The sequence below is a fragment of the Numida meleagris genome, chromosome 2 (genome assembly GCF_002078875.1).
Source record: "Numida meleagris isolate 19003 breed g44 Domestic line chromosome 2, NumMel1.0, whole genome shotgun sequence".
In the NCBI taxonomy this organism is placed as follows: Eukaryota; Metazoa; Chordata; class Aves; order Galliformes; family Numididae; genus Numida; species Numida meleagris.
In genome coordinates, this window is record NC_034410.1 from 38559311 (window position 1) to 38569021 (window position 9711).

The window sequence follows — 9711 nt, forward strand, 5'->3', positions numbered from 1 at the left end:
TTCTGGGCATGGCAGCACAGAAGTTTGGTGGCAGCCGCACAGCAAACCGCACTGGTACCTGGGCCACGCTACACAACTATTTTCAGCCCCATTGTTTTTCAGACAGATCAGTCTTCTGACCGCGCTTAAAACACTGTGCCCTATACGCAGCTGTAGCAGCACAACTTGCATGGGCACACAGAAAGAGGGGAAGAAGACACAGACTTATGAGGAGACACTGGAAACAGGAGCTACTTCAGTCAAACCCACTGACAAAGAAAGTCATTAAAAATAAAATTCTCAAAAACAAGATCTGATGTATCTGACTGCTGAGGCTCGCTCTGAGTTTCACATCCTCTCTTCCAACCACCACTGCTTTCAAAAAGCCCATGGGCCTGAGCTTTTCCTTAAGCCATATTTTGAAAACTTTTGTCTCACTCATAGCAATGGTTAAGCAGATCCCACCCTCTCGTCTTCTTTCTCAGGCACGAACAGCCATCACTGTATAACCACACCAGGAAGACTAGAATTATCCTGACTGAATGGGGTGAGTAATTCATGTCTGAAACACTGTATCTTGCCAGATTATTTTGGTACTTGTACTCCTTTCTCAAACAAGACTCAAAAACTGACAACAGGAATAGACAAGTGGATAGAAGATGAAAAAGAAAATGGACAAATAATAAACATGTTTGAACTCCAAACTGAAAAAAAGCTTTACTTCTAGTTCTTGCCTAGCAATAGTCCTAGAAGGTGTACTTGCCTGAACCAATCTATCCATTGTCAATGAACAACTGGCAGTCAGCAAACACCATTAATAGTCTTCTTTTGAGTCATGCTGTACATTCCAGGTTCTCTGCACCCAGCAGTTCAAGTTATTTAGAATGATTTGTTTTCCTCTGTTGTCTGAAGAACATGATGACAGGCAGAGCAAGAAAGCTGCACACTAGTTAACGTTGTGCAAGCACTGGAATGATTAGAAAACTGTTCTGAGTAAACACATCCATTTCTCCAAAATGTATTTATTTAGTTGATTGACGCTAAACAGCTGTGCAGACTATCAGAACTACAGATCACTAGATGTGCAAAATGTTCCTTTAACTCCATTAGAAAGTCAAAAATTAGGCTGAATACCACAGAATCAGATGGGAAGCCTTGTATGAAGAGCACAATTCCCTAGAAAGAAACTGGAAGATCTTAGTTATCACATGAAGAATCATGGAGACAAAACACTGCCCGTTCATGATTAAGTCAATAGCAAAACTTAATTGGCATAGGAAACTGAATCAACATTGAATGAGAGCAGATGTGAAATACATGTCCAGGCCCTAACAAGATACCTTGGTAGAATGATTCACTCATAACTGCTTCGCTAGCAGTATCTCCCTCATAAAAAATAATGCTATTTTTTCTTTATATCGTAGTTGCAAAGAGAAAAATAATTAATTTTACCTCCTGAAAGGTCTCTTTTCTCCCCACCCACAGTGAGCGGATATTTTCCTCTTCTTGTTTCTGTCTCACTTCTAAGTCAAACTCCTAGTAGATGCTTATTCAAGACTTCAGTGGTGATTCGAGCTGGCTGTGAGCAGCTTATTCCTTCCAAGAGATGAAGAAGGATACACAGTGAGAAAGATTTCTTCACAGTTCCCAGTGCAGTGAATGTGTAATTCCAAAGATATCAAGAGTCTTTCTTACAAGTGTTGCTCTCTTCTGCTTTATTTAGAGGATACAATGAAGAGCTAAGCTAAAAAATATTGACAAATCTGTATCACACAGAAGGATCTCCATTACAAAGGGGAAGGATGCAGTTAACAGCTATCACATCTGAAAGTTAATTGCACATTTTCTTTTGCAGTGGAGATTCCTGATTCCATTTCAATTGTTTAGAAAGATAAAACAAGGTAAACAATGTAAGATAAAAAACAAACACTTCCCCCTGCCCCCCTCCCCCTTCCCCCCCCCCATTCATTGAGATGTTTCAACTTTGTTTAGAAGATAATTTAGTTTGCCACCGACTGACAAGTAGAATCATAGAATCATAGAATTAGCTAGGTTGGAAAAGACCCACAAGATCACCCAGTCCAACCTACCACCAATAACCCCACTAAACCACGTCTCTCAACGCTATATCTAAATGTTTCTTGAACACCTCCAGGGACGGTGACTCCACCACCTCCCTGGGCAGCCCATTCCAGCGCCTGACCACTCTTTCAGAAAAGTAGTACTTCCTAATGTCCAGCCTAAATCTCCCCTGGCGCAGCTTGAAGCCATTCCCCCTCGTCCTGTCACTAGTTACAAGACAGAAGAGGCTGATCCCCAGCTCACTACAACCTCCCTTCAGGTAGTTATAGAGAGCGATAAGGTCCCCCCTGAGCCTCCTCTTCTCCAGACTGAACAATCCCAGCTCCCTCAGCCGCTCCTCATAAGGCCTGTGCTCCAGACCCCTCACCAGCTTGCCCTCCTCTGAACATGCTCCAGGGCCTCAATCTCTTTTTTGCAGTGAGGGGCCCAAAACTGGACACAGTACTCGAGGTGGGGCCTCACCAGGGCTGAGTACAGAGGGACGATGACTTCCCTACTCCTACTGGCAACACTATTTCTGATACAAGCCAGGATGCCATTGGCGTTCTTGGCCACCTGGGCACACTGCTGGCTCATGCTCAGCTGAGCATTGACTAATACCCCCAGGTCCATTTCCTCCACACAACCTCCCAGCCACTCTGCCCCAAGCCTGTAGCGTTGCCTGGGGTTGTTGCGGCCAAAGTGCAGGACCAGGCACTTGGTCTTGTTGAACCTCACCCCATTGGCTTCAGCCCAGAGATCCAGCCTGTCCAGATCTCTCTGTAGGGCCTCTCTACCCCCAGGCAGATCAACACTTCCTGCCAGCTTGGTGTCATCTGCAAACTTACTGAGGGTGCTCTCAATGCCCTCATCCAGGTCATCAATAAAGATATTGAAGAGGACAGGCCCCAGCACTGACCCCTGGGGAACACCACTCGTGACTGGTCACCAGCTGCATTTAACTCCATTCACCACCACTCTCTGGGCCCGGCCCTCCAGCCAGCTCCTTACCCAGTGAAGAGTGTACTTGTCCAAGCCACAGGCTGCCAGTTTCTCCAGGAGAATACTGTGGGAGACAGTGTCAAAGGCTTTGCTGAAGTCTAGGTAGACCACATCAACAACCTTCCCCTCATCCACCTGACAGGTCACTCGATCATAGAAGGAGATCAGGTTGGTCAAGCAGGACCTGCCCTTCACAAACCCATGCTGGCTGGGCCTGATCCCCCAGTTGTCCTGCAAATGCCGCATGATCTCCCTCAGGGCAATCTGCTCCATAACCTTCCCTGGCACTGAGGTCAGGCTGACAGGCCTGTAGTTCCCCGGATCCTCCTTACGACCCTTCTTGTAGATGGGAGTCACATTGGTAAGTCTCCAGTGTTCTGGGACCTCTCCAGTTGACCAGGAATGCCGATAGATGATGGAAAGAGGCTTGGCTATCTCCTCCACCAGCTCCCTCAGTACTCTCGGGTGGATCTCATCCGGCCCCATGGACTTGTGGCAGTCCAGGTAGAGTAGTAGGTCTCTGACCGTTTCCTCCTGAATCATGGGGGGTTTGTTTCACTCCCCATCCAAGACTTCCAGGTCAGAGAGTAGAGTGCTCTGAGGACAACTGGTCTGGCTTTTAAAGACAGACGTAAAAAAGGCATTGAGAACCTCAGCCTTTTCATTGTCCTCAGTGGCCACATTCCCAGCTGCATCCAATAAAGAATGGAGATAATAAAGTAGATGGAGATAATAAAGTAGATGGTATATAAATGACCACACACACAGGCTTTACTCCAAAGCTCAGAGGAGATTCCAGAAGAAATTGTAACAAACTGTAACTTGCCATAAATAAACTGTTCTTGAATGTCATAGTGCATTTAGTATTCACTGAATTCACTGTACCAGTGGTAATATCGGCAAGTGTTCATAGTGAATCTCTGCTGTACAAGAAAAGGCACAGCCTGTGTAGAGTTTGGATTCCAGAGATCTGGATGCAGTTTTGATGCACTCTTGACCTTGCTCACACATGCAAATGCTCAATAGAGCTGCTGACTTTTTGAGAAGTTACATATTTATATAACGCATTATTAATACCAGAGACGCAATGCAATTGCCAGTTAAGTCAACATGAACATTCTTGTTGTTCTAGCATGCCTGCTGTTAGCTAGCTCTTAGAAAAAAAAAAAAAAAAGAAGAGGTTTCCATTCTTGCATGCCTAGGAATAAACGTTCCATCAATCCAAATTGTTCATCAGTTTTGTAACGTCCCTCTGCCTGACATTTGCTGCCATAACAGGCAACCTGCTCCATTCATCTAATCTGTCAAACAGAAAAGGAGTAGCTATGCTTGTCAAATCTGTGCAAGAGGCGTGTTGTGGTAACTAACACAATGCTGCTAACCACATCACCTTGACGCTTACCCTCTAACAGACAACAGACAATACTCTGATCACCAGAAAAGCAGGTGTCTGACAACTGAATTTAACCTGATCTGCTTTAGGCCAATGCCACAATAAGAAGAGAACAAGCAAGAATTCTTTTAAAATTACATCCCTGAGAAGCTACTTATAATCCAGCTTCTACCTTCCATCTCCTTTAGGATGGACAGCACAGGTACTATTTTATATTAGCCTATGGCATCTGGAAACTTGAATTCATGTAAGATATAAAAACAGAATGAGAATGGATTGAGTGACTGCAAGGAAGTCTCTGGTGAGAGCTTGTTCACATTGCAAAACTGCTGCTGAGAAAAGGTTCACTCTGATGTGGCCATAACAGAGAGACTACTCTGATGTGAGCTTTAATTACACAGCAATAGAATCTGACAGAGATTCTCTGATGGAGATAGTCCTTTTCACACCTTGACCCACATATTTTTCCTTACCCAGCAGGGACATTTAATAGATTAGACTATTAAACATTGCTCTGTTTCATCATAAATCGATGAGACAATTCTTGCAATTTAGATACCCTGAAATGACCTGGTTTTCAATGTCCACAATCTAATACTCCTGTTTGGTTTGGCTTATTATTGCAGTCAAAATTAGGTGGCATATCAGAGTCTAAATGGCACATTAGGACAAATCCTGGAGATATATGCCCTTGCCTCTTTCCCAGATCTCCTTACCTCATTTTCCTAGGCTCCATCTACTAAAGGACCTCTCCAGTCTATTAAATTTTTAACATTTCCCACATTTTTGTATTAGCAGCATGACACCCTACTGGAAAATCCATCTGGAGAAAACTAAGGGCTGCCACTGATGGGGAGGTAGTAGTAAGAACAAGAAATAAGGTCTAGAAAGGAACTGAAATGAGTCTGGGGACTCATCTCTTCAGAATTCATTTTGAAAGTGTTAAGATTTCTTTGTATTTTAAGAGGAATATTAATTTCCTCATTCCTCATCCCAACAGAATTTACACTTCAGGTCCTTCCCAAAAAACCTGCACTGACAGAAAGGCAGAAGGTCAGCAGACTCATTTTACTGTAAGTCACTCAGTAGTAGCACTCCCCACTCCACTACCACTTTGTTTTTGGTGCCTTAAAAAATTCAGTCACATCTGTGGAGAGCTGGCCATCCAACAGCTCATATCAGGGAAAATAAATCTGTGTCTTATTCTTCTTCTAAAATTTTTGTTCTTCTTGGATGTTGCTTTTCTTTGCTAATTGTACTGCAGGTTTTTAAATCCCCCATGCACACCAGTATGTAACAGCATGTCTTAGCCTCAGATTGACTGTACAGCACTGTACAAGGAACCGTTAGCAGTTTTGAAACATGATCTCATTCTGCTTTTTTCTTGTTGCTTAATCAGTTCCTCATCTCATGCTTTCTTCTACACTAAATGAAAAAAAGCCTCTTGTGAGGGGCTTTGTCACAGTCTTTTTGAAACATTATGCCTAAATAAAATGTTGCTGTAAAGACGCAGACCGCACTAAAACTAAACAGAAAAGGGATCAGGAGACCAACTGCCTGCGCATGACTCATTTTCTGCCACACATGTAAACGATGCCTTATGAAAGGCACAAAGGCAGAGATCAAGAAGTCTTTGATAAGATGGGTGCTGCAACTTAATGATTAGTAACAAGTGAGCAACACCACTCTGAAAAGTCATCGTTCGTGCAAATCAGATGCTGGCTCCCGGCAGACCCTCCTGCCTAAGCCATTAAGTCTCTCCCTCCTACCATCATTAGTCATGCTGAGTATTAACATTATTCATTATTACTCATAGCTTACTCTTTGAATAACCCATTAATTTCAGTGAGACTTCTGCAGTAGGAGGCAGCAGATAATCTACGTGTTTATATATGTATACGTATATAATTAAAGGCTATCAAATTAGAAGATTGACTTTCCCTTGCTGACTAAGCTGATCCTTAAAACTCTGGCCCCAGAGCTGAAGGTATTCCTGGCTGCAGCTGAAGACATGCTAAGTCAAGCTTTCAAAAGTACCCATGGCAGAATCAGTTTTAACAGCATTTTTCATGAGGATGCTACAAAGTTACACAGCCTTTCACCTGCAGGCTCTACTGTTTCTCCAACAAATTTTGAAGCCAGTATCCTCCTGTCCCTCAGAACTCCACAACGGCATGCCATTAACAGAGTTAGCAAGCAAGTTCTGACGAAAACACACCAAAATGAAGACAGCATGGTACCTCAGGGGCCACTCCTCCAGATGTACCTGCTCTTCTGTGGATCCCACTGACATTCAGAACATTTCTCCTCTGTGGGTCTTCCTTCTTTAGGAGTCAGGGAGAGATGCAAGCCAGTTAGCCATGCGTTGTGGGATCAGACTGTACTTTACCCTCCTCTAAAGGCAACCCTGCGATAAGAACCATTCAAGGGAGAGGAGCAAAATCTTAAAGAACCAAAGTGCTCATGAGAGCACCTCAATCATCCAGGTCTTAATTAACTTCAGTCTTATTGCTTTTATTTTTCAAAAATGAGAGACCTGAGGGATTTTAGTGTATTTTCAAAATTCACGTGTTGCAGCACTAATTCCCTAATTATACTTTTAAAGAGGGCAATTCTTGTGATAGCTTTCTGCAGAAATAGATAGGGACAGCAGGCAGTGAGGAGACCAAAGGGGTATGCTGGCCGAAAACATGACAATGAGTCAGAAAAGCATGACTGTTGTCTGCTCCATGGTCATTTCCTTCATGTATTTAAAGGAATTCCAATGGGGGTGAGAATTATGACTTTTTTATGCTGTTCTCATATCTTGCCTTCAGTCCCCTCCCCCAGATGAAGATTGCAAGTGCAGCTACAGTCACCCCCCATCCTGTTTTCTCACTGCTACTCCCTGTGTGAGCCAGCTGGAGCAGGCAGTGCCTCTGAGAAGCCAAGCTCATAATCCCATCAGGGGAGGGTGATAGCAATCTGAAAAAAGCAGGCAAGGCAGGACACTTTCTAAATACTACCACCCACAGGAAAAATTGTACTCAGCTGCTTCCAGACTGTGCAAGCCTGTCTGTGCTCCTGGCCCGGACAAGGAGAAGAAAAACAAATACAGGGTCAGGCTGTTCTGTTTAGTTCTAGCCCTTTTGAGAACTAGAGCGTGTCTTTCCTTGAGCTATTGAACTTGCTCAGATCTGATGCACTGGACGCATTGACTCATAGGAGTGGTTCCCAGTTCTTGTTTGTTCAAAGCCAGGGCTGAACTTCGCATTCAAGCACCAGGCTGCCATGACAGCTGAGGATGGCTCGGTGGGTCTCAAAGAGGCTGCAGCAATTCTGCCATCAGATCCCACCTGCTGAGTTCACCAAAGCTCCACTCCTGGGTATAGCTGATCTCTGTGGGACACCCTCCTACCCACATCCCACTGCACCAGAAGACTTCCCACACCACAAACCCAGCTGTGGCAGGAGAGTGATTAGGAGGAGGCATGCAAAACGATACAATTGCTGCCTTCTTCCTCAAATTGTAAACATGAACCACCCCCTGCAGCTGAGGATAATTTTAACCACCAGAAGCTGTTAAGAAATAACAGCTATGTGCTTCCCTGAGAACTGGCATTGCATTTTGCTCTGGTGCAGACAAATACTGAGGTTGGGGAAGGAAACATCTCCCCCACAGTGACGCCAGAGCAGAGGCAGGCACCGTGTAATCCAAAACAATTAATAAAATGATCCTACCATTAAATGAGCTTTGAAATACTTCCTTTACTTCAGATAGGCTTCTCTTTAACACAGAAGGAGGGGTGGAGCTCTTCTCAGATCAGTAAATATTGTCAGAGTTACATTATACCTAAGGTTTGTTTCTAGACAAGGGCCAATACCAACATGGATTGCAATTACATATAAACCCTCCACCTATCCTTCCAAGAGCTCAGTGATAATCTCATGGAGATTGACCAAGGCTGACATAATTTAGCTTAAAAAATATCTGCTCTCGACATTTGCAAATAACTAGCAGAATTGGAGTCTGTCAGACAAAGCCAAGAAATTCCACACTTATGAAGCTCCAGCCTTTATTTTTTATCATTAAGAATTCTATAGATTCTGTTGTATCACTCCATCTCAACCAGAAATTTCTGAATTAGTCTATTTTGCTGTTTGAGAGATAGAAGGAAGTTATTTACCTATCACATAAGAGCGCAGTGAAGAAATATTAGGTAACATCTGTCTCCCAAGTCATAAATAATTGCATAACTACCAGGAAGCTTTGTGACTTACTTTTTTTTTTTTTTTTTTTTTCCTTTTCAGAAAAAGACTCGTCATATAATCTGTCCTCAGCAAATATTACCACAGCAGTTCTCATGGACATAACAAGAATCAGTTATGTTAATTTAAAATATATATTTCATCAAGGATCTAATGAACAAATTCTTTTTCATAGAATCAGTCACAGAATAATAGAATGGATTGGGTTGGAAGGGACCTTAAAGATCAAGTTTCAACCCCACTGCCATGGGCAGGGCTGCCACTCACTAGATCAGGCTCCCATAGCCCCATCCAACCCGGTCTTGAACACTTCTAGAGGTGGGGCACCCACAGTTTCTTTGGGCAACCTGTTCCAGCACCTCATCACCCTCTGATTAAATTATTTCTTTCTAATATCTAATCTAAATCTCCCCTCTTTTAATTTAAAACTATTTCCCCTTGTCCTGTATCTATCAGACCCTGTAAAAAGTCAATCCTCCTTCTGCTTATACGCTCCCTTCAAGCAATGGAACGTTGCAGTGAGGTCTCCCCTGAGATTTCTCTTCTCCAAGCTAAACAAACCCAACTCTCTCAACCTTTCTATGAAAGAGAGGTGCTCCAGCCCTCTAATCATCATCTACTCACACTCCAACAGCTCCACATCCTTCTTGTACTGGAGGCCCCAGGCCTGGAGGCAGTATTTCACAAGGGCAGAGTAGAGGGGGACAATCTCCTCCCACTCCCTGCTGGCCCAGGATACAGTTCGCCTTTCATGTTGCAAGCACACACTGCTGGCTCATGCCCAGCCTTTCATCCACCAGAACCCCTGAGTCCTTCTGCACAGGGCTGCTCTCAAGGTGTTCTTCTCCCAGTCTGTACTAGTATCTGGGATTGTCCCAACTAAAGTGCAACACCGTGCACTTGACCATGTTAAACCTCATTAGTTTCACATGTGCCCACTTTTCAAGCCTGTCCAGATACCTTTGCATGGCATCGCTTCCTTCTATTTTGTCAATTACACCACTCACCTTGGTGTCACCAGCAAACTT

The 9711-nt window shown here is 43.7% G+C and overlaps 1 long non-coding RNA gene across 4 annotated transcripts in view; it reads right to left on the minus strand.

Annotated features, from left to right (window-relative positions):
* LOC110394533 overlaps positions 1 to 9490 on the minus strand; it is a 46111-nt gene extending 36621 nt beyond the window's left edge. Inside the window, exons 1-3 of one of the 4 annotated variants that reach the window (XR_002435698.1) lie at positions 9308 to 9490; positions 6676 to 6759; positions 1432 to 1575 (exon numbers count right to left, since the gene is read on the minus strand). This is a non-coding gene — a long non-coding RNA (uncharacterized LOC110394533). Of the gene's footprint in view, positions 1 to 1431; positions 1576 to 6675; positions 7459 to 8155; positions 8721 to 9307 lie in introns of those variants that run through there. The other 3 variants (XR_002435699.1, XR_002435700.1, XR_002435697.1) reach the window with 3 other exon arrangements.